Consider the following 25,530-nt stretch of genomic DNA (forward strand, 5'->3'; position numbering starts at 1 on the left):
CATATGAAAATGCATTAAACATTCCCTCATTCGCAATGTTAAAATAACTATGTGACAAAACCTGGTCTCTATCTTGTTACACTCCTATCTGTGCTTCTACATTTTTATGTATCCTAAATCATCCTTCATACTTTCCACAAGTAATCAAAGAATCATAGCAACAGAAACTGTTGGAAAAACTCAACTGGTGTGACAGTGTCTGTGGAGAGAGAAACAGGGTTGAAAAACAAGTGAAAGTTGGATCTGTGGGGGAGTTGGGCAGGACTTGCACTGGGACTAGAAGTGTTTGGATTGAAAAAAATAGACAAAATGGAGGAAAAAAAATCATAGTCTAAACGTGTTGAGCATAAATGTTGAATCTAGAAAGATGTAATGTGCCTAATCGGAAGATGAGGTGTTGAGGAATCAGCACCTCCCCCCATCCACCCAACTGCCACCCCAACAGGGATATATCTGTGACTGATTCTTAAGTTTCACTTCCACTAAACTCTGACCTTTTTCTCCTATTAACATGTTCTGCTTGTGGTGAATGTGTAATCACTATAATTCACACTGTACATTACTGTGTCCATGTGGGTTCCATCTGTGAGCCGTTGCGCGGCTCTGCCCACAGGGGGAGATGAGGAGCATGTACAGGGCTCCGCCCTTGGCTCCGCCCCCTTTAGGGAGTATAAGTGCTGTGGTCATGCGAGTCCGCCCTCAGTTCAGCACAGTTGCAGGCAGGCTCAGTTGTAAGCCGATTAAAGCCACAGTTTACTCCAACTCGTGTCTCTGAGTGAATTGATGGTCGCATCGCTGCTATCCTACCTTTATGCCACTACCAGCACCTTCTGTAGTCTTTAACACTACCATTAATGTCTCCTTTCTCTTGCGCCCTAAACGAATTAGTGCAACCCCTTCGAGCTCACATCCAATACTGACTTTCCATTTTGCTCCACCTATTGCAACCCCACTCTAACAGTATAAAATCCACCACATTTCTCCCTCTCTTTCAATCTGAAGAAGAGTAGCATGGACATGAAAGATTAACTCTGCTTCTCTCTCCACAGATGCATCCAGGTCTGTTGAGCTTTTCAAGCAGTTTCTGTTTTTATTTCAGATTTCCAACATCTGCAGTATTTTGCTTTTATTAAAGAATCACAGCAGGTTGCAGAACAGAAATCGAAGATTGGAGCAATCAAGTTTGCTCTTGTATGTGCACCTATATAAACCATCTCATCTAATTGTACTATCCGACGTGTTCCCCATGTATCCTTTAATATTCTTCTTCTCAATTTGCTTTTCAAATCCATTTTTAAATAAATTCTGTACTCTGCTTCAACAGTAGTTGTAGGGCTATGGAGAGAGAGGAGTGGGATTAATTAGAAAGCTCAAACATCCAGCACAGGCATTATTGGCAGACTGGCTGCCTTCCATGCATAAAGCTTTTTGAACAGTTTGTGGCAGAGCATTCCACGTGAGAATCACCCTCTTTTTAAAGAACATTTTGTAACATTGCATTTAATTCCTTTTTTTTATCATCTTAAGTTTCTGAACACTTGAATCGGGCGCGATTCTCCGCAAATGCGGAGAGTCGTAAAGGCTGCCGTGAAACTGGCCGTGTTTCACGGCAACCTCCACGCCCCCTCCCGGGACCCGATTCTCCCCCCTGGGTGGGGCTAGCAGCGCGGCCCCGTGAAGCACGGCATTGCGGGCTTAGCGACGGTCGCTAAGCCCGCGCGCCAAGCGTCACGGCGGCTGACGCGCACGATGACGTCAGCCGCGCATGCGCAGGTTGGACGGCTCCAACCCGCCCATGCGCAGATGACGTCATCACGCATATGCGTCAAACCCACGCATGCACGGGCCGTCATGCCCCTCAGCCGCCCCGCGGACTGATCCTGCGGGGCGGCGGAGGAACAAAGAGTGCGCCTGTATCGGACCCACTGCCCGCGATCGGTGCCCACCGATCACAGGCCCATGCCACCCTTGGCACAGCCGTGGTGCGGCAGTGCCAATCGGTGCCATGGTTGTCCGGGACGGCACTTTGCGGCCGCTTTCATGAACGGTGAGAGCAGATGTGTTTGCGTTCGTGAAAACGGCCGTAAAGGCCTGGGAACTCGGCCCATCGGCCTGGGGAGAATCGCTGTTCACCGTAAAAAACGGCGAGCTGCGATTCGTGTCGTGGGGTGGCCGTGGGGGGGGGGGAGAATAGCGGGAGGTCGGGAAAAATGTCAGGAAGTCCCTCCCGCTATTCTCCGACCCGTCGTGGGCAGCGGAGAATCGCGCCCCGTTCTTACCTTACGAGCCTACCTCCATCATTCTGCTGTCTTTAACAATCCTCATCATAATTTGGCATTATTGTTCTTCCAAAAAACGTTTTACATGTTATCTTATGAATGGTTTTTTGGATATCCAAATAAACAGTATCAATTGTATTTCTTTATATACTTTATGTAATGCAAAGAATTTTCTAATAATGGGCGATGAAGAGCGGTGATTAAGATCCTTACATTCAAGCACATTTTCCTGAGGCCGATGGTCTGAGATGAGAAATTTCAGGCTCAGTTCACCAGTCTTGGAAGTGAAAATCAAGGGCTTGGTTGAATCCCAGACATGATTGAATTTTCCGTTGAATAGCCTCGGTTAATGCCTACTGAATTTAACATTTATATGTAAATTAACTCATAATGCTTCCAAACCAAATTTAATGGGCAGAATTCTCCCATCGGGAGACAAACAGCCGACACCTTGGGCTGGGGTGCGGAGAATCACCCGGAGTGGGGTGCGGAGAATCGCGCCCAAAATCTTGAAACATGACATCAACCCTGTGAGGACTGAATTTCCTGGGCGTAATTTTGTGGCTGTGTTGCTCTCAAGCAAGAGCACAATGTGGCCGGTAGATCCCAGGAGAGGCCTCTCGCAGACTTCCCAGCAGCCTTCATGCCTCGTGGGATCTACCCAAGTCCCACGACACGTCAGAATCTGAAGCACATCCAAAAGGATCGTGACCAAACCACACGCGCATAAGTAGGATTTAAACCTACTTAAGGAGAGCTTACCTGGGGTCAACCAGCCTCCCAGGATCAACCAGCATCCCCAGTGAGGTTGCGCTGGACGTCGTTCAGTATTGGTCAACACAAACATGGACCAGGCGGAATGGCACTCAGGGGCTCTCCCAGACCACCAGAGACCCCTGGGTTGTCAGGGATAGCACAGCTTGGCTTCTTGGCCCTCACCGTGAGGCGCACTGCCAAGGTGCCTGGGTGTCTCTGCCAAGCTGGCAGAAGCATTGCCCTGGTGCCATAAGTCAGGGGGCCATGCTCATGAAAGGAGTATGGAGTGCATGGTTTGAAGGGTGGGGACGTGCATGGCAGGTAAATATGGGCCTCTGGGAGTTGAGGGGCTGATGGGTGGGGATCTTGGAGTGGGGCCTGGAAGGGAGTGTGGATGACAAAGAGGGGGGACCCCCAGGGACCCTATAGCAGGGTGTCCTCACTTGGGGGGTGTGGGGTAGTGAACATGTATGTGTGTGTGTGTGTGGGAGTGTGGGGGACCCACAAGCTCAATTAGAGATCGGGGCACCCTTTCAACATGATCGCTAGTCTCTGAGTTTAGCTTTCCAGTGCTGAATGAAGTTCTGGGCAGGATTCTCCGGTCTGCCAGCCGTGAGTTCCGAGGTGGTGCTTCCTCGCTGGCAGCAGGAATCTCCATTCCCGCACCTGCCAATGGGATTTCTTATTATGGCCAGGAAACCCATGGATGTGAGTGCGCTGCCGGTGGACCAGGGAATCCCACCGACTGAGAATCCCATCCTCTAAGTGTGGGCTAAACCAGTGAGAAACTCCCCAGGGCTCAAATATGTGACAAAGTGTCATTTGATTGAAGTGGGGAATTTTCGGCGGGAAACTCCCTGAAAAAACCCGCCACAGATGAACTTCAAAATGTTTCATTAAATTCCACCCCCTATATCACTCTTGGGCGTAACTAATTGTCTTGCTAGAGGGCATCGTTATCTCGGAAGAATTACCCACCTCTAATGAGGCTCACCTGAATTTCCATCCATTTAAATGATTGCTTCCTTTCTAGCTGGAGAAGCAACTTTTTTCGTGACTTCTTAACTTTGGCTATACTATAATTCATTTTCACCTTATTTCAAATCAGAACCTTTTCCCTGTAGCCTGTCTTCCTCTGAATTTACATTTACTTTCCTCTCATTGTCTTCAATGATCACTGTAGTTTTATAAAGAACTGAAAAAATGGCAAACAGAAAGATGTAGCTGGATATATGACAGACTTACATGAAAATAAAGACAATCAATAATTTTGAAAATCAATTGTATTTCAGTATAATTTATTTTTATTTTACCTCCGGTTTCCCGATAGTAAAAGTTTTTTTTTTCATATTTGTGTTGTGGGTCTTCCAGCCATTGCAGATCACAAAGTGGTACAGATTAGGGAGGCACAAAATGGGACCAGTAGTTCTGGCACAATCGAAGTAGGAAAAGAAAGAAAGTGACATACACTGCTTCCGGCCACTTCTGCCATGACCAGTGTGACAGCCCATGCTGGGAAGGGTGCCAGCACATGTGTACAGTACCGACACCGGACTTCCGCATGGGCGGATTTATCCTCAAGCAACAATTCCTCTGCCTGGAACACTCTGAGCGGAAGCCTCCAAAACTTATCAGAGCCTGTCTGCAAGTTTGGGGTGTTCTGCTGCACCCTCCGTAACCACCAGGCACGTGGGGGCCACCTCAGGAGTTGGAGGAAGAAGGGAAGGCAAGGAGGAAGCAGTCAGGATCATTTCCCTCTGGACAGGCTATTTGTGACCATTCAATTAGAATTTTACCCCACAATTCCTCCATAATTCCTCATCTTCCCATCCATCTGCAATGCTCACTCACAGTTGGCCACAATGTCATCCTCTTTAAAGTCCTCAGTGATGCTGGGTGTCGCAGACTCTGTCACAGCTGCACTGTGTTACATAGGGATCAGGGGATGGCAGTTGTCCTTGCTCGGTGCTGTTTCTGCTCTGCTCCCTTCTATTTGACTGCACCTTGTCCTGCAAGAGAAAGGAAGAATGTCAATGATTAGGCAGCACTGCGTTTGTGATGTGCTTGCCAAATTTGAATAGGAGGCATGTGGAGAAAGTGAGTGATGCATTTAAGGCTGGCAGTAGTGGTAGGTTTTTGATCATGGGCAGAGAATCTGAACATTAGGCTAGAACCCTAAGTGCCACAGAGTACTCTTGGATGAATGATTTGGGGATCCAGGGGTGGAGATACATTGAGTAAAGTGAATGCGGTGGATAGAAGATGTCCTTTGAAGATGCGTTTACTGATCTTGACCACACCAGATGAAGCCATTAGATTTCTTATGCCACATTTGCCAGCACTTTCAGTCCAGACAACTCTCTGACAACTGCTCACAATCCCGTCTGAGGGTGTTTTACAAGGCCCTCTTGCTCATCTACACCTGTAATTTCCCATTTGTCATCCTGAAATCCTCTCTCTGCATACAATTTTCTGATGTTTTACATTCCAGCAACATTACTCAGTGCAGCTCCCCTTCAGAGGGACAGACTTCCTTTCAGAACAGAGGGTGACTGCACCATGGCCTCTCAGAACCATGGGCTAAATTGGCCTCAGGGCTTGGGGGTCCCACGGCTATTCCCCAAATTGTGTTTCCCCTTAATGGGCAGCAGGGTAGCAATGGGCAGCAGGGTAGCAATGGGCAGCAGGGTAGCATGGTGGTTAGCATAAATGCTTCACAGCTCCAGGGTCCCAGGTTCGATTCCCGGCTGGGTCACTGTCTGTGTGGAGTCTGCACGTCCTCCCCCTGTGTGCGTGGGTTTCCTCCGGGTGCTCCGGTTTCCTCCCACAGTCCAAAGATGTGCAGGTTAGGTGGATTGGCCATGCTAAATTGCCCGTAGTGTCCTAATAAAAGTAAGGTTAAGGGGGGGTTGTTGGGTTACGGGTATAGGGTGGATTCGTGGGTTTGAGTAGGGTGATCATGGCTCGGCACAACATTGAGGGCCGAAGGGCCTGTTCTGTGCTGTACTGTTCTATGTTCTATGTTCTATGTTAACTTTAAAAAAAATTAATTTAGAGAATCCAATTATTATTTTTCCAATTAAGGGGCAATTTAGTGTGGCCAATCCACCTACCCTGCACATCTTTGTGTTGTGGGGGTGAGACCCATGCAGACACGTGGAGAATGTGCAAGCTCCACACAGACAGTGACCCAGATCCGGGATCGAACCTGGGTCCTCAGCGTCGTAGGCAGTAGTGCTAACCACTGCGTCACCGTGCTGCCCGATGTATACCAAATACAGCCACCGCTTGTCTGTCCCGCCAAACACTTATTGGACAAAGCCCTGTTCGTGGTGATATGGTGAAGGTCACTTTAATTCCCTTTGACTGTGAGCAACCTCTGGCTGCACAGCTTAATGCGACCGTCAATTCACACGAGACGGAGAGTTGAAGTGAAAAGTGATTTTAATCAGGTAGAACTGTGCCTGCCTGCAACTGCTCTGCACTGAGAGACGCCTGCAGGGCGGCAGATCTATATACCTCCCCTAAGGGGCCAGAGCCAGGGGCGGAGCCCACAAGGGCACCAACATGATACAGTGCAATGTAATGTGATACAATGGTCCATAGGTGGAGCCAACAAGGGCAACAACATAGTACAATGCAATACAGTGGTGAATGGTTGCCGTGATACATTCACCACATTCATCCCCTGTTAAAAAATTGAAGTCCAGCGGGGGTGAAGTGGCTCACAGGTTGAGTCTGTCTGGCGCCTTGATTGTGCGCTGCGATCGCCTGAGCTGTGGTCTTGCTGCGAGCACGGGTGTTGAACTCGTCGATGCGGGCACGAGTGTTGACCCCGGGAGCGTGTCTTCTGGAGCTTCATCCGTTGGGGAGAAGGGGTGTAGGAGGGGGGGTGTAGGCCATGCAGGGGCAGGGGCGCTGTTCAGTGTAGGTTGGGGAGGTGAGGTGATGGTTGTCGGGGATCCTGCGGGTGCCAGGTCCCAGAGGGGGACCGTATCTTGTCGGCTGTCGTAGTGCGCCACGTAGGCATACTGGGGGTTGGTGTGAACGAACTGGACCCTCTCGACCAGGGTGTCGGACTTATGGCTCTTTACGTGTTTTTGTAGGATTACGGGCCCCGGTGTCGTCAACCAGGCCGGAAGTGAGACCACGGAGGTGGATTTCCAAGGGAAAACAAATAGGCGGTCATGAGAGGTCTTGTTCGTGGCAGTGCAAAGGAGTGACCTGATGGAGTGGAGCGCGTCGGGGAGGACCTCCTGCCAGTGGGAAACTGGGAGATTCCTAGACCATAGGGCCAGGAGGATGGCCTTCCATACCGTCGCGTTCTCCCTCTCCACCTGCCCGTTTCCTCGGGGGTTGTAACTGGTAGTCCTGCTCGAGGTGATGCCCTCACCGAGTAGGTACTGATGCAGTTCGTCGCTCATAAACGAGGAGCCCCGGTCACTGTGGACATAAGTGGGGAAATCGAACAAGGTGAAGATGCTATGTGGGGTCTTAATGATGGTGGCCACGTTCATGTCGGGGCAAGGGATTGCAAAGGGGAAGCGGGAGTACTCGCCAGTGATGTTAAGAAACTACGCGTTGAGGTTGGTAGAGGGGAGGGGCCCTTTGAAGTTGATGCTGAGGCACTTGTAGAGCCGGTATGCCTTCACCAGGTGGGCCTTATTTGGGCGATAGAAGTGTGGCTTTCAGTCCGCGCAGATTTGGCAGTCCCTGGTCATGGCCCTGACCTCCTTGGTGGGGTAGGGCAGGTTGTGGCTCTTGATGTAGTGGAGAACCCGGGAGACCCCCGGGTGGCAGAGGTCGTTGTGGATGGACTGGAGTCGGTCATCTTGCGTGCTGGCGCATGTGCCGCGGTACAGGACATCTGGGGGATCATTGAGCTTCCCAGGATGATACACAATATCGTAATTATAGGTGGAAAGTTCGAATCTTCACCTCAAGATTTTATTGTTCTGAATCCTGCCCCGCTGTGTATTGTCGAACATGAAGGCTACCGACCATTGGTCGGTGGTGAGGGTAAACCTCTTACCAGCGAGGCAGTACCTCCAATGCCGTACAGCTTCCATGATGGCTTGAGCTTCTTTTTCGAATGAGGAGTGTTGAATCTTGGAGCGTTGAGGGTGTGGAGAAAAAGGCCACGGGCCTGCCTGCCTGGTTAAGGGTAACGGCAAGGGCGAACTCTGATGCGTCGCTCTCCACCTGGAAGCGGATGGACTCGTCCACCGTGCGCACCACGGCTTTGGCAATATCTGCCTTGATGCGGCTGAAGGCCTGGCGGGCCTCAGCCGCCAGTGGGAAGATGGTGGCTTTGATCAGTGGACGGGCTTTGTCCGCATAATTGGGGACCCACTGGGCATAATAGGAAAGGAACCTGAGGCATCTTTTCAGGGCCTTGGGGCAGTGGGGGAGGGGGAGTTGCAGGAGGGGGTGTATGGAGTCAGGGTCAGGCCCTGGGACACTGTTTTCCACAACATCATCGAGGATGGCCAGTCGGGTTGTGCGGAAAACACATTTCTCCTTGTTATAAGTGAGGTTGATGGCTTGGGCGGTTTGGAGAAACTTCTGATGGTTGGTGTCATGGTCCTGCTGGTAGTGGCCGAAGATGGTGACATTGTCCAAGTACGGAAATGTGGTCCGCAGCCCGTACTGGTCCACCATTCGGTCCATTACTCTTTGGAAGACCGAGACCCCGTTGGTGATGCTTAAGGGGACCCGGAGCAAATGGAAGAGGCAGCCGTCTGCCTCAAAGGCCGTGTAGTGGCGATCTTCCGGGCAGATTGGGAGCTGATGGTATGCGGACTTCACCTGGTAGTGTGCAATCTGATTCACCATGTCCGCTATCCGGGGAAGGGGATAAGCATCGAGATGTGTGTACTGGATTATGGTTTGGCTGTAGTCTACAACCATCCGGTCCTTCTCCCCAGTCCGGCCGGCCACCACCTGGGATCTCCAGGGGCTATTACTGACCTCGATGATCCCCTCCCTCAAGAGTAGCTGGACCTCGGACTTGATAAAAGTTCTGTCCTGGATACTGTACCGCCTGCTCCTGGTCATGACGGGTTTACAGTCGGCGGTGAGGTTCGCGAAGAGCGGGGGAGGGTCGACCTTTAGGGTCGTGAGGCGACATACAGTGAGAGGGGGTAGGGGCCCGCCGAACTTCAGGGTCAGGCTCCTGAGGTTGCACTGGAAGTCCAGTCCCAACAGGAGAGGAGCGCCGAGATCGGAGAGTACATATAGTTTAAAATTGGCATTCTCGGCGCCCTGTATCGCGGGGTTCGTGAAACAGTAGCCCCGGATCTGCACTAAATGCGATCCGGAAGTGAGGGAGATTGTTTGAGATGCGGGGAAATTGGGAGAGAACAGCGCCTTACCGTGTCTGGGTATACGAAACCCTCCGTGCTCCCGGCGTCAAACAAGCAGGGCATTTCGTGCCCATTGAACCGGACGGTTATCATCAAGTTCCTGAGGTGCTTCGGGCGTGATTGGATGAGGGTGACCGCGCCGAGTTGTGGGTAGCCGGCGTGGTCGGAGGTGATGGAGTGGTCCCAAGGTGGCTGCCCCCGTCAGTCGCACGTGTCGGGCGGCGATGAAGATGGCGGCGAAGATGGCTGCCCTCGTCGGTCGCACGTGTCGGGCGGCGATGAAGGTGGCGGCCAAGATGGCGGTCCCCATGATTCGCACATGGCAGCCGTGTGGGAGATAATGGCTAAGATAGCGGCCCCCGTGAGTCGCACGTGTTGAGTAGAGTCAGAGATGGCTGCCCCCACGGACAACACGAGGCAGATGATGTGTCCGGAGGGGGTGGAGCTGGCAGGCACGCAGCCATGCTGCGGGGCCTGTGAGTCTGAAATTCGGGCCTGCGATTTGGAGGTTTTGGGATTGGCCAGGCAAACTTCGGCAAAGTGTCCTTTCTTGCCGCAGTCGCTACAGGTCGCGTTCCGAGCCGGGCAACACTGCCTGGGATGTTGGTGCTGGCCTCAGAAATAGCAGGGCAGTCCCTTGGGTTGGGCGGGCAGCCGCGCAGCACAGGCCTGGGGCACCCTCTGGTCGGGTGTCCACGAGGGGGTCGTGTGGTCGGAGGGGAAATTGTTGACGCTCTGAAATTCTACTTCTAGGGAGGTGGCTAGTTTTACCGTCTCTTCTAGGTCGAGGGCACCCTTCTCAAGCAGGCGCTGTATGACGTAGTTGGACCGGACCCCAGCCACATTGGCATCCCGAATGGCGAGTTCCATGTGTTGTGAGGCCGTGACGGCCTTGTAGTTGCAGCTTTGCACGAGTACTTTCAGGTCACGTAGGTACTACTCCAGCGATTCCCCGTGGCATTGGCAGCGAGTGGTGAGAAGATGCCGCACGAATACTTCGTTCACCGGCCTCACTTATTGCCTTTTACGGATCGCGACCGCGTCTGCGTACGTGGTCGCTTCCTCGATTTGCACGGAGATTCTGTGGATCACCTGGATGTGGAGGAGGCTCAGTTTCTGTTCGTCGGTGATGGAGGGCGAGGAGGAGGTGGCGAGGTAGGCCTCAAAACAGCGGAGCCAGTGTGAAAAAATCCCTTTGGCTTCAGCGGCCTGTGGGTCGAGTTCCAGTCAATCAGGTTTGAGTGCTGCTTCCATCGCGATGTTATAGCTGATTAAATTGATGCGACCATGAATTCACATGAGACGGAGAGTTGAAGTGAACAGTGGTTTTAATCAGCTAGAACTGTGCCTGCCTGCGACTGCCCCGCACTGAGAGCCGCCTGCAGGGCAGCAGATCTATATACCTCCCCCCGAGGGGGCGGAGCCAGGGGCGGAGCCCATAAGGGCACCAACATGATACAGTGCGATGTAATGTGGTACAATGGTCCATAGGTGGAGCCCACAAGGGCAACAGCATAGTACAATGCAATGCAGTGGTGAATAGTTGCCGTGATGCATTCACCACACAGCTGAAGGCTATTGCTAGTAAGGAATGGCATTGTTAGTTATGTGAGAACTGCATGACTCTCAAGTGCATTCTCGTGGATACATGTGCCTTGTCTCAGTCAAGTTTTATTGTGTAGAATTTCAATCAAACTGTGAGGCCTGGACGCTCTGCCTGCACCCTAGGGCATCAACACCACAGAGGCAGCAGACAACGATTAAAGCTGGGCATCAGCACTGGGGATATCTCTGCAACCAGAGGATGAGTGCGTGGATCAGGAGAAGGTACGTGAGATTGGTCCTCCTAATGTTCTCACAGGGGTCGGGGACCTTGGACCTGGTGGCTCCTGATGTGGCTGGGGGTGAGTGTGCAGGCTGGGGTCCACCAGCACAACTGGTTCGGTGGATGGCACTCTGAGAGAAGGCGGAAAATGTAAGGGTGGGGGAGGCTAAGGGATTTGAGGCTCCCGGAGTGGAGGTTCTAACTGAGTGTCGGTCTCTTACCTTCTCCAATTCCTTACAGATATAACAAAATGGATGGTGTTATTGTCTCCACCTCAGCAGCCCTGCAGTGCTGGTGGCAGCCCAAGTGGCCAGATGCTGGATAACACGGCAACAGCATTGACGCAGGCTTGAGGCGGCACCCTATGTTCCAGGGGCCGTTGTGCACCCAGCAGACCCAGCCACCCATCAGGCTGGGGAGAGACCCAAAAGGGGTTGCCAGCGATGGCACTATGTGTACAGGCATCTTTGGTCATTTGAGGAAATGACGGACAGCATGTGACGAAAAGGCTCCATCTGAACAAGGATATGGTGCGCTGCCTATGCCATGTCCTTGCGGACTCAGCATCTGTGGAGGAGGACGACACCCACTCCTGGTAGTGGTGAAGGTTGAAATTATATGTATAATCTAAGGCAGGGGTGGGCAAACTTTTCCGTGCAAGGGCCACATTCAGAAATTCACAATTTTAAAGGGCCGCATAGTATATTAAGTAAAATAATTACTTCACCCGGTTATGATTCTGGGCGCCTCATATGGAACATAGAACAGTACAGCACAGAACAGGCCCTTCGGCCCTCGATGTTGTGCTGAGCAATGATCACCCTACTCAAGTCAACGTATCCACCCTATACCAGTAAGTAACCCAACAGCCCCCCCCCCATTAACCTTAAAAAAATAATTAAAAATTTAAAAAAAAAATTTAAAATTAAAAAAAAAATTTTTTTTTAATGACTTGGTGGGCTGCATAAAGACCTTTGCGGCCCGCGGGCTGTAGTTTACCCACCCCTGATCTAAGGAGAATAAAGCGATAACTAGATGGCATCACTGAGCAGTCTTACAAAAGGCTGCTTCTTTAAGCATTCTGAGGAGAAGCTGAGGAGAAACTGATGCAGAAGGATTGTGTGAGGTTGCGTTAGAGGATAGATTGTATTAGAGAGAGATAATTGATTACTGTAATATAAATTCAATACTATTATTTTGTTAGTTATTACTCAGTTGGGTGTGCAAACCATTTCAAGTAGTGGAAAATAAAATAGCTTTGGTTTAAACATATAGATCTATGTTCTTTGTAAACACTATGACTTTGGCCATCTTGGAGAACAATACAAGGAACATAACAAAGGTCACCGCAGCCCTGAACTTTCATGCTATCAGTTCCTTCCAGGGCTCGAGCGGGGACTTGAGTGGCATGTCACAAGTTAAAGCCCAGAAGTGTATTTGTGAAGTCCTGGATGCCCTGTGTGTCTGGGCAGCTGACGATATAAACTTTGAGCTGGACCAAGCCCATGAGTGTGCCTGGGCTGCATGCTTCTCTGCCATCGTTGGGGTGCCCCAGGTCCAGGTTCAGTCTGCAGTTTGAAAGAGAGAAGGCAAAATCGGATGTAATGGTGTTACAGTTAAATAAAGGTAATTACGAGGGCATGAGAGAGGAACTGGCGAAAATCGACTGGAAGCAGACCCGAGTGGGGAAGACAGCAGAGCAGAAATGGCAGGAGTTTGTATGCATAATTGAGGACACTGTACAGAGGTTCATCCCCAAGAAAAGAAAGATTATCCGGGGAGGGATTAGACAGCCATGGCTGACAAAGGAGGTCAGGAAATGTATCAAAGAAAAAGAGAGATCCTATAAAGTGGCCAAAAGCACTGGGAAATCAGAAGATTGGGAAGGCTACAAAAACAAACAGAGGTTAACAAAGAGACAAATAAGGAAGGAGAGGATCAAATATGAAGGCAGGCTAGCCAGTAATATAAGAAATGATAGTAAAAGTTTCTTTCAATACATAAGAAACAAACGACAGGCCAAAGTAGACATTGGGCCAATTCAAACTGATTCCGGAAGGCTAGTGATGGGAGACGAGGAAATGGCTGGAGAACTTAATAAGTACTTTGCGTCTGTCTTCACAGTGGAAGACATGAGTAATATCCCAAAAATTATAGAGGGTCAGGGGGCTGAGTTGAGTATGGTTGCCATTACAAAAGAGATGGTGCTAAAAAAGCTAAAAGGTCTTAAAATTGACAAATCTCCTGGCCCCGATGGGCTACACCCTAGAGTTCTGAGGGAGGTGGCTGAAGAAATAGCGGAAGCGTTGGTTGAGATCTTTCAAAAATCACTGGAGTCAGGGAAAGTCCCGGATGATTGGAAGATCGCTGTTGTAACCCCCTTGTTCAAGAAAGGATCAAGACAAAAGATGGAAAATTATAGGCCAATTAGCCTAACCTCGGTTGTTGGTAAAATTCTAGAATCGATCGTTAAGGATGAGATTTCTAAATTCTTGGAAGAGCAGGGTCGGATTAGAACAAGTCAACATGGATTTAGTAAGGGGAGGTCGTGCCTGACGAACCTGTTAGAATTTTTTGAGGAGGTGACAAGTAGGTTAGACCATGGAAACCCAGTGGATGTGGTCTATCTGGATTTCCAAAAAGGCCTTTGATAAGGTGCCACACAGGAGGCTGCTGAGTAAGGTGAGGGCCCATGGTGTTCGAGGTGAGCTACTGGCATGGGTTGAGAATTGGCTGTCTGACAGAAGGCAGAGAGTTGGGATAAAAGGTTCTTTTTCGGAATGGCAGCCGGTGACCAGCGGTGTCCCACAGGGTTCAGTGTTGGGGCCGCAGCTGTTCACCATATATATTAATGATCTGGATGAAGGGACTGGGGGCATTCTAGCAAAGTTTGCCGATGATACGAAGTTAGGTGGTCAGGCAGGTAGTGCTGAGGAAGTGGGGAGGCTGCAGAAGGATCTAGACAGTTTGGGAGAGTGGTGCAGGAAATGGCTGATGCAATTCAACGTGAGAAAATGTGAGGTCTTGCACTTTGGAAAAAAGAATCCAAGCATAGACTACTTTCTAAACGGTGAGAAAATTCATAATTCCAAAGTACAAAGGGATCTGGGAGTGCTAGTCGAGGATTCCCTAAAGGTAAACATGCAGGTTGAATCTGTGATTAAGAAAGCGAATGAAATGTTGTCATTTATCTCAAGAGGGTTGGAATATAAAAGCAGCGATGTGCTACTGAGCCTTTATAAGGCTCTGGTTAGGCCCCATTTGGAGTACTGTGTCCAGTTTTGGGCCCGACATCTCAGGAAGGACATACTGGCACTGGAGCGTGTCCAGCGGAGATTCACACGGATGATCCCTGGAATGGCGGGTCTAACATATGATGAACGGCTGAGGATCCTGGGATTGTATTCATTGGAGTTTAGAAGGTTAAGGGGAGATCTAATAGAAACTTACAAGATAATACATGGCTTAGAAAGGGTGGACGCAAAGAAACTGTTTCCGTTAGGCGAGGAGACGAGGACCCGTGGGCACAGCCTTAGAATTAGAGGGGGTAAATTCAGAACAGAAATGCGGAGACATTTCTTCAGCCAGAGAGTGGTGGGCCTGTGGAATTCATTGCCGTGGAGTGCAGTGGAGACCGGGACGCTAAATGGCTTCAAGGCAGAGATAGATAAATTCTTGATGTCACGAGGAATTAAGGGCTACGGGGAGAATGCTGGTAGGTGGAGTTGAAATGCCCATCAGCCATGATTGAATGGCGGAGTGGACTCGATGGGCCGAATGGCCTTACTTCCACTCCTATGTTTTATGGTCTTATGGTCTTATGGTAATAGATGTCATGCATGTTGCCTTGCATGCACCAGGGCGACAGGAAGCACTCTATATCAGGAAGGGGTTCCACTTCCTGAACATCCAACTTGTATACGACCACCACATGAAGATCATGCATGTGTGTGTGTGTCCAGGGCCGGCTCAAGGCACCGGCAACTTGGGCAGTCGCCCGGGGCGCCATGTGCTAGGGGGCGCCAGAGACTCGGGTCCCGCGCATGCGCAGTTGGGCAGGTGCCAACCAGCGCATGCGCGGTGGCCGTCCTCCCCCGCGGTGGCCGCCCTCCACAGGGCGGCCCCCCCGACCCCCCCCCGCGGGTCCGCCCCCCCCCGGGTCCGCCCCCCCCGCACCCCCCTCGGGTCCGCCCCGCCTCGGCCCCCCCCCCCCCGCCTCGGCCCCGCCCCCCCCTCGGCCCCGTCGCCCCCCTCGGCCCCGCCCCCCCTCTCGGCCCCCCCCCCCCCAAGGGCGCCGAAGTTCAGCTTGCCCGGGGCGCCAGCAACCCTAGGGCCGGCGCTGTGTGTGTCCCCTGGAGTGTTCATGACAGCTACATCCTGGGACACTTGGAGATCCCCAGCATCTTTGAGGGATGGCCCAGGCTGACTGGGTGGCTCTTGGGGGATAAGGTATGCACACTCAGGACCTGGGTAATGATGATAGTATGTAGGCTGGTGACCGATGTGGAGACCGAATATAACAGGGCCCATGAGGCTACTGGGCTGTCACTGAGTGGTGCATCGGATTGCTCAAAATGTTGTTCCATTGCCTCGACATCTCTGGTGGTGTGCTGCAATATCCTCGCAAAAACGTCTGCTTCGTGGTGGTCTGTGCAGCCCTCCACAACCTGGCACAGCAGCAGAGAGACCTGCTGGATGTGGAGGAGGAGGAACATGCGGCCACCTCCAAAGAGGAGGACAAGGAGGCACCGGACCCAAAGGAGCTGGAGGACGATCCCGGGATGTCCCGCAGGACCAGCCGAAGGATGGAGGACAGGCATCAATGTCCTCGTCCGGGATACCAGAGGGCTATGGACGCCTACATCCTCATCCACTTCACGTAGGATATGGCTTTATACGTCAATACACCCTCTTCCTCCCCCCTCCCTCCCACCCACCTTCTCACCACACCCATTCCCCCATCACCCACCCAGCTCGTCTCACCTGCGCTCTCTTCCCTGCCCCCATCACCCTCCCAGAGTCTGTGTTACATCACTCAAAGGTGATGTGCCTGTGAGGGCACTGTCAGTGGGTCCATGCCGAGGGCAGGAGGGTGATTCACCACCAATGCTCCTGATGATGCCATAATCTGATTCCTATCTGCCTGCTAAGTGCGTGTTTGTGCCCATCACCTTCACATTGTTTGTCTTGGGTTGGAGTGGGTGGGGCAGATCCAGGACCATTGTGCCTGGGGGGCTGGGTCAGTGGGTTGGAGGTCAACTTGCATTGATGAGGATTAATGTGCCAGGCTGCACATGTCTTGGGTGCAAAGTTTTTATTGTTGTGCAATAGTGACCTCAACTGCCCTGCGCTCTGAGGATGCCGCTCCCCCTTGCACCCCTCCCACTCCCTTCCTCACTACTTCCTCCAAACCTCTTCCCCACCCACCCTCCCTCCTCCCAAACCCAAACCCATCCCTGCCTCAAAACCCCACACACCCTTCCCCACCCACTTTACCTGACTCCCCTTCCCCGTGCCCCATCCCCACCCAACTGGTCTCTCAGTGATCCTCTATCTGCGTAGCCTTCATGTCTAGGTGTTTCCCCAGGATGCATATCAGCAATGGAAGCAGCCTGCTGCTTACTGCATCCACTGGCCTTTGATGCCCCTGGCGGGCATCCTCTGGGGGCCCTGGGGCAGGAGGGCCCCAGTCCACTCGCCGGCAGAACATAACCTGCCGTGCCTCCTTGTCCCGGATGCTGACTCCTAGATCCGCACGCATGAATGCGGACTCAACCGGGATCTGGGATTCATGTCGCATTACATTCGGCCCCCACCAACAAGCCTGGACTTGCAGAGGCCTACCGACTGAACTGGCTTGGGACAATTCACACCTCTTTAACCTGGAGTTACCTCTCTCTCTGCATCTTTGATGATTTGATTGCCTGCAGGTGCTCGCATTCCGGGGCATCTCTGACTGTGTCTATATAAACATTTCTGGAACAAGCCTTTCCATTCACCTGAAGAAGGAGCCGTGCTCCGAAAGCTCGTGTTTGAAACAAACCTGTTGGACTTTAACCTGGTGTTGTAAGACTTCTTACTGGACTCCTAGATGTGCAGCTATCCGAGGGGTGCTGTCCTGCTCGGAGGTGCTGGAGACCGCCATCGTCACCCTGTTGGAGGTTCCGACTCAGCTCCCAGCACCCCCTCCTCCCGAGCGGTGCCCATAGAGCACTAGGGGTTACCTTGGAATGGAGGAGCAGCTTGACTGAGCTCCAGATGCGCTTGCATCATCTGACTTTGCTAGCCCTGGCAGCTCCGCAATGTCTGCACCATGGTGCTGACGCCCTCAGCAATACCCCTCTGTGACCGGCCCACGCTTTTCAGTGCCTCGCCAATGTCCACCTGCGTCTGCGACATGATCCTCAGCGACTGGGACATGCTCCGCAGCACCACAGCCAGGTCCACCATAGACTTGGACATGTCGCCTCGCGCCTGGGTCATGTTCCGCAGTGCTTTGCAAATGCCCATCTACATCAGGGACATGACCCCCAGAGACTGGGACATGCTGCTGAGACACTCAGCCATGGTTGTCATTGGCTGGGCAATGCCTTGGATGCCACCAGTCATGGTGCTGAGTTGTGCTCCAGGCTCTCCACTGCGGCCGCCACCCTTGCAGTGTTGATCTCGGTGCTACACATTTCCAGAGTTATCCCCTGCACCCTCAGCCTTTGGGAGTCCTCCAATTAGCTGTGGACCTGCAGAAATGGCGCTGACATTCCCCTCTGAATCTCTCAGCCAAGTGCTATCAACTGCATCCATTCCAACCTGCAACCTGGTCCAGACATGCTTTGATTCCCGCCGGCAGGAAAGGCTTGACAGCGGCAGGACTTCGGCCCATCGTGGGCTGGAGAATCGCCGCGGGGGGGCCGCTGACCGGCGCGGCGCGATACCCGCCCCCGCCGATTCCCGGGTGGTGGAGAATTTGGGCCATGGCGGGGGCGGGATTTACGCCGGCCCCGGGCGGTTCTCCGACCCTGCGGGAGGTCGGAGAATTCCGCCCCTGGTGTCCGTCACCCCCCCACCCCCCTTCCCCCTCTGCACCACCCTGACTGGGCCGTTTGTCATCTATTATGGCACAGCTTTTCCTGCGGGGACACCGAGAGGGTTTCGTGAGCCACACGCATCATGCACCGGGGTGGGGGGTGCAAGGGGGTGTGGGGGGCATGGGTGTGAACCACTGTTGGGCATTCGTGAGTTGGGACACGGCTTGATGCTGAGTGGCAGTGGGGGCGGTGCCTTGTCAGGGGTGGGGGGAGGGGGTGGTGACAGGCGGGCCCAATGCTGGGGGCTGATGTCAACTCACTCGTGCGGCCTGCTGGAAGTCATTTAGCTTTTTACGACACTGTGTGGCTGTCTTCCAGGTCATGCTTCCCGCGCTGACGTTTGCTGTCACTTCATCCCAGGAAGCACTGGCAGCCCTGTGGATGACCCACCCAGCCCCTTGGGGAAAAGAGTATCCCATTGCGGCTCCACCACGTCCGGCAGGGGGGCCAGGTGGGCATCCCCGAATCTTGAGGCCAGTCTCCTTGGTGACATGGCTGCGAGCTTTGTGGCCTTAGCTCTGTGGGATCGGTTTAAATGATGCTCCCCTCCATTAGCGGTGTGTGGTGAGCATGCTCCCGGCGAATCAATTGTTGGGACAGACCTTTGCGGTGTGAAGCCCATGGGGCCTTGTTAAGTGACCAATTAACATTTGATACTGGTAACGGGCTCATGGGTCGAGCGTTGGGATGCTCGCGGTAGTTCCCACTCGCTACAGCACTCAGAAACCTTCCTTGAATCGTGCCAACATTTTCAGGCCCTGGGGAGTTTCTCTCTGGGGTAGCCTATACTTAAGAATGTTTTCCATCACTGGGGAGCTGAACTCAAACCAGTCTGGCTCATCAGAGATCGGGTCAACATTTTGAAATGTTTCCTCTATTTCTAAATGAGCTTGCGGGTCCCCCACACCCCCCACCCACGGGAAATATCATCACCCACACACGGAGACATTACCCCAAGTGAGGGCACCCTTCTGTGGGGTTGCTGAAAGCCCCCCCCCTCTTTTCAGGACTTCTGATGCCCAGTTTCAAGCCCCCTCATTCCAGGATCCACACCCGACACCTCCCAACCTTACGGAGGCTCCTTCATATCCACCGTCAGACCCCCCCCCCCCCCCAGCCTTCAGACCCCCCTCAAACATTGACCTGTGGCAGTGCCATCCTGGTACCCGGGCCCTGGCAGAGCTCCTGCCAGCCTCACAATGCCACCAGGCACCTTGGCAGTGTCAGGGTGGCAGTGTCAAGCTGCCAACCTGGCAGTGCCAAGCTTCCTAGGTGCTGGTGGAGAGTCAAGAGGGCCACCCTCACTACCCAGAGACTTCCAATGGCCTGGGACACCCTGCATATGCCATTCTACATGTGTGGACCAGTACAAATTGGCATTCGGCTGGGTCCTCCCTGGCGAGACCGGTAGATGCAGGAGCTGGTTAGATCCAGTGTCAGCGCAGTTCAGTTTGCTCTTAGCCATGTGAGACCCATTGTGGACGGGACCCAGATTGCAACATTTCGCTTGATCTGCTTAGATCCTTCCAAGACGCAATGGCCGTCTGGAAACCTGGCAGAGGTCCCTCCCTGGATTTACCGGCTGCGTCCCGCTCCGATTCTGGCAGGACGCAGCCGGTAGATCGCACCATCTATTTTTATCCTTATCAGTAACAGTTATTCATTCCTCCTAACAATGATTCATTCCTCCCTGCCAACAGGGTTAGATAGTATGATTCACTGCTTACTATGCTTCACTATTGAAAATTAGATGTGTAGATTTCTGTGAAAAGACAATATTCAACCTTCCCCTCAGTTTGCACCTAAAATAGTTCCCTGTTCTTTTGCGTAATTCCTGCTCCGACGTGTGAGTCAGAACATTCATCCAACTGAATACACAGGATGTAGAGACTGACATCAGATACTTGGTCATCACAATCAGGGTAGCTGTACACAGCATGAGACTTGTCACATTTTTCCACTCTGCAAGCTTCCACACCTCCCCATATGTCAATGCATATTGTTTTAGGTGTTCCTGTAAACAGCTTTTCAAGTTATTGGCTGGCATGGGATTGAAATTGTGCTCTACTTTTTGGGAGACATTGGGCAGGATTCTCTGATTGCCGAACGCGAAATCGTGTTCGCCCATTTGCCGGAGAATCCGTTGTTACGGCGGAATCGGGGGCGGTGCCGTTTTTCGGATGCTCCGGCCACTCAAAAATGGCATAATCGCTGAGTGTGGCGCACGCCGCACGCCGTCGGGATGACCTCCGGTCGTCACCTGAGGCGCTCCCCCGATGCTCCGCCCCCAATGGGCCGACTTCCAGACGGTGTCAGTCTTGTGTGGTCACAGTTTTCGGGGACCTTGCATGGACCATGTCCAGTGCCGCCACAGTCGGGCGGGGGGGGGGGGGGGGGGGGGGAGGGGTCGGTTTCAATGGGGGCTGGGGTGACTGGTGGGGGGTGGTCCGGAGATGGCGAGGGAGGTTACGGGGAGGGAACTATCTGGCAGTCCGGGTCCACGTGCGGCCAGGCCGCCGCCGTGTGCATCCGCGGCCACAGACCCGGCATTTCTCCACCCATATCTGCAGGTAAAGCTGGGGGCTTTCTATGGCGCGGCTGCTAACCCCCCACTGGGTGGAGCATCGGGGTGGCGGCGACTTTTTCATTGTAAAACTAGGCACTTCCTCCGGACATAGCCTCAAAATCGGAGAATCCAGCCCATTGTCTCAAAATGAAGTTTGATGTATTTTATTCTTTCTTTCGTCTTTCGAGAAATGTGGACGTAATTGACAAGGCCAGCATTTGTTGCCCATCCCTAATTGCCCTTGAAATGAATGGCTTTCTAGGTTGTTTCAGAGGGCAGTTGGGATTAATGTCCTGACTAATGTATTAGCCAGGTGAATATCATTCAAATGTTAAACATTTATTCACGAATGTTCTAAGAACCTAATTTCAATGCATGAATTTTATATTTCTTGCATGCATGGATTGAAGGATTCAGCACAACCCCGCCACAGTTTCAAGTTGAAGATGCAGGGTTCAAATTTAAGGGTATTGTGCTATAATGCAGATTTTTTTTTAAGTGTTAATTTTTATTTCTGTTCTTTATTTCATTGGCATAAATTTTACAACATTGCAGAGAAAGATTTTTAAAACCTGAAATTATATTGAGGATTAGTGAACAAAATTATTCTACACAAAGGATTTCCTGAAGGAAATCTGCAGTCCTCACCTGGCCTGGCCTGTCCTACATCTGACTCCAGATCGACAGCATTGTGGTTGATTCTTAAATATCCTCTGAAATGGCTGACAAAGCCACTCAGTCGTATTCGACCACTATAAAATCAATAAAAATGAAAGGAAATCGGAAGGACCACCCAGCATAGGCCTAGGCTCTGGAAACGAAAATGGCAATCCCAGCTCTGTCGACCCTGCAAAGTACCTCCTCACTAACATCTGGGGACTTGTGTCAAAATTTGGAGAGCTGTCTCACAGATTAGTCAAGCGACAGCTCGATGTAGTCAAAAACACAGAATCATACCTTACAGACAATGTCCCAGAAACTACCATCACTATTCCTGCCCCACTTGGCCGGACAGACCCAGCAGGGGTGGCGGCACAGTCGTCTAGAGTCGGGAGGGAGTTTCCCTGGGAGTCTTCAACATCGATTCTGGACCCCATGAAGTCTCATGGCTTCAGGTTAAACATGAGCAATTACCATGTACCGCCCACCATCAGCTGATGAATCAGTACTCCTCCATGTTGAACACCACTTGCAGGAAGCACTGAGGGTGTAAGGGCAATGAACAAAGATTTATAGAACATAGAACATAGAACAGTACAGCACAGAACAGGCCCTTCGGCCCTCGATGTTCTGCAGAGCCTTGTCCGAAACCAAGATCAAGCTATCCCACTCCCTGTCATTCTGGTGTGCTCCATGTGCCAATTCAATAACCGCTTAGAAGTTCCTAAAGCGTCCGACTCCACTATCACAGCAGGCAGTCCATTCCACACCCTAACCACTCTCTTGGAGGTATGTATATAATAAATTGCATACACTGAATTTGAGCCTCTTTTTAATGAAGTAGCTTTATTTTTCATGATGATTGCAATGTATAAATCTTAATACTGTACAATACAGTCAAAGATTTTTCAACCTGCTGTGTCTTATTGACAGAGAAAATACATGAATGTCTGGCAAGGTGTTTGAAAAATTATATTATGTTATGATATTTCAATCCATCCTTCTCACCAGCGTGAATATTCTGGTCCCATCGAAGATGAACCCCACCGTGGGTTTCCCAGTGGCGGAAGGTGGATACAATGGGAAATTCCATTGACAGTAGCCGGCTAGAAGATCCCACCATCAGTTTATGGTGGGTTGCCACCCGCCACCAGAAACACGCTGCGGGCGCGTGCGTAAAATCTTTTTGTAAAGGCAGGAAATCATGCAGCATCCTTGTCATCAATGCCTGGAAGATATTAGAATAGTGCCAATGTTAGCACATTAGTAATCCAGAGGCCAGTAAAATATTTTGGAGGCACAACTTCAAATCCCACTGTGGCTGGTGGAGGAATTTTTTTATTCAGTTTATTAATAAATCTCTAATAAAATTATAATGATCATGAAACTATCAGATTATTGTAAAAACCACCTGGTTCACTCATGTTCTTCAGGGAAGTAAATTCTCCATCCTTATCTGGTCTGATCTCCATATGACTCCAGACCCAAACCGATTTGACTCTTCGTTTCCCTCTGAAATGGCCACTTAACTGGAGGCAGCTCACCGCCTTCAAGGATAATTAGCGTGGGGCAGTAAATGTGACTCACATGCTGAGAATGGAAAAAAATACTATTGACAAATAAAAAATAATGACAAGCAAATAAACAAGACAATGATTACTCACTTCATTGTATTGAACTTGAATATTCCTAAAAAAAAGTAAAATGTTGTTGAAATAATTGGAGCGATTGGAAAGAACCTGCTGAACAATCCTGAGTATGTAAGAATGACACTAACAACCACTTTATGATGACATAGGAACAGCTTCTTCCCCACAGCTACTAGACTCTTCAATGACTCTCCCTCGAACTGATCTGTTCCCTGTAAGAACACTGTTCATGATGCCCTGTGCTGCTCTTGCCCATAGAACATAGAACATAGAACATAGAACAGTACAGCACAGAACAGGCCCTTCGGCCCTCGATGTTGTGCCGAGCAATGATCACCCCACTTAAACCCACATAACCCGTATACCCGTAACCCAACAATCCCCCCCATTAACCTTACACTACGGGCAATTTAGCATGGCCAATCCACCTAACCCGCACATCTTTGGACTGTGGGAGGAAACCGGAGCACCCGGAGGAAACCCACGCACACACGGGGAGGACGTGCAGACTCCACACAGACAGTGTGTTTGCTTTGTTTGGTTCTTGTTCCACACTGCAACCAATCACTGTTTGAAATCAAGAAATCAATCAATCAATCGCAATGTGACTCACTTATGCTTGCTCGAAGCGACATATATCCAGGAATTGTGCTCTCTTTTAATTAAATGAAAACATGGGGACAAATAGTTCCCCGGTGCATTGTCCACGTCAACATCTCAACCAGAGCCATCTTACCTACCAATCAATACCCTTTTCTAATGCAGTACAAATTATTTCAATCTTGCCGCTGTTCAGAAGAGTACAAGATGAAAAGCTTTGACAGCATGTCTATTTTTTTAGCATTATGCATTAATTAAAGTTAATTAAATTTAGTTAATTAAGTAATAATGTTTGAAATATTCAACTTGTAAAGCGTAAAGAAATGCGACTCTATGCATGCAATCATTAATTTTCAGTTCCAGGGAGTTTGATTAACAGTCAATAATAGTCTCATATCACTATGAAGGGTATTTATTTAGATAGAAAGACACAGGTTTGTCTGTGGCGAGCTGAGTTCATCCCCACCCCCCCCCCACCCCTCCCCCAACTCCACCTTAATATGATAAGAAAACTACACTGCACTAGCATTTGCTCATAAAATAACAATGCAGATAATAATGATAACTGTTAGAATGCAGAAATGCTCGGCAACTTCAGGCAAGGGACAGCTGCAGTTAAATATGGGTCTCAAAATATTGCCGTCTGCCATATACTTCTCGTACATTAATTTCATGGAAACAGCATTTCCCTGCCTCCCTCATCACTATAATGCATTGAACAATGCAAAGTTGTCATATTGGCAGGCTATGTATGAATTAAACTCTCTACAGAAAAATCTGTCTTCTTCAGTCCAGTTACTGCATTGCATGTTATACATGGTACACAGCTGTCACTGTGTTAGTGATAGACAGAGTGACTATATGTGGTGGTGGACAGGATGCAAATAAATTGGGCTGCTTAGTCTTGGATGGTGTTGAGCTTATCAAGTGTCGTTGGACCTGCATTCATTCAGGCAATTGGAGAGTATTCCATGACACTTCTGACTTGTGCCTTCTAGATGGTAGATAGGCTGTGGGGATTCAGGAGATGAGTTACTCATCGTAGGATTCCAAGCCTTTACCTGCTCTTGTAGCCACAGCATTTATGTGGCTGATACAGTTCAATTTATTTTAAATGGTTACCACTGGGATGTTGGTGGATTCAGCAATGGTATTGTTATTGAATGTCAAGGAGTGATGGTTAGGCTATCCCTTGTTGAGATAGTCATTGCCTGGCAATTGAATAGGTACACCTGTTACCTGCCACTTGTCAGCCGAGGGTTGAATGTCCACATCTCACTGCATATGGACATGGACTGTTTCAAAAGCTGAGGAGTCATGAATGGTCCTTAACTTTATGTACTCATCAGCGAACATCCCTATTTCTGACCTTATGATGGAGGGAAGGTTATTGATGAAGCAACTGAAGATAATTGGACCCTGGGCACAACAAGAACACCTGCAGTGATGTCCTGGGACTGAGATAATTGACCTTCAATAACTACAATATTCTCCTTTGTGCTTGGTATGACTCCAACTACGATAGATTTTTTTCCCCGAAACCCATTTAAAAAAATGTTGCGAGATCTCTTTGTTGGCATACTCAGCCAATGTCAAAGGCAGTCTCTCTCACTTCACCTCTTGAGTTTATCTCCTTTTTTTAAGGTTTGTACCAAGGCTGTAATGAGGACACAAAGCTGAACTGAGCCCTGATGAGAAGGTTTGTTACGTCAAGTGTCAATAGATGCCACTGTCAGCGAGCCTTG

The sequence above is a fragment of the Scyliorhinus canicula genome, chromosome 3 (genome assembly GCF_902713615.1).
Source record: "Scyliorhinus canicula chromosome 3, sScyCan1.1, whole genome shotgun sequence".
NCBI lineage: Eukaryota > Metazoa > Chordata > Chondrichthyes > Carcharhiniformes > Scyliorhinidae > Scyliorhinus > Scyliorhinus canicula.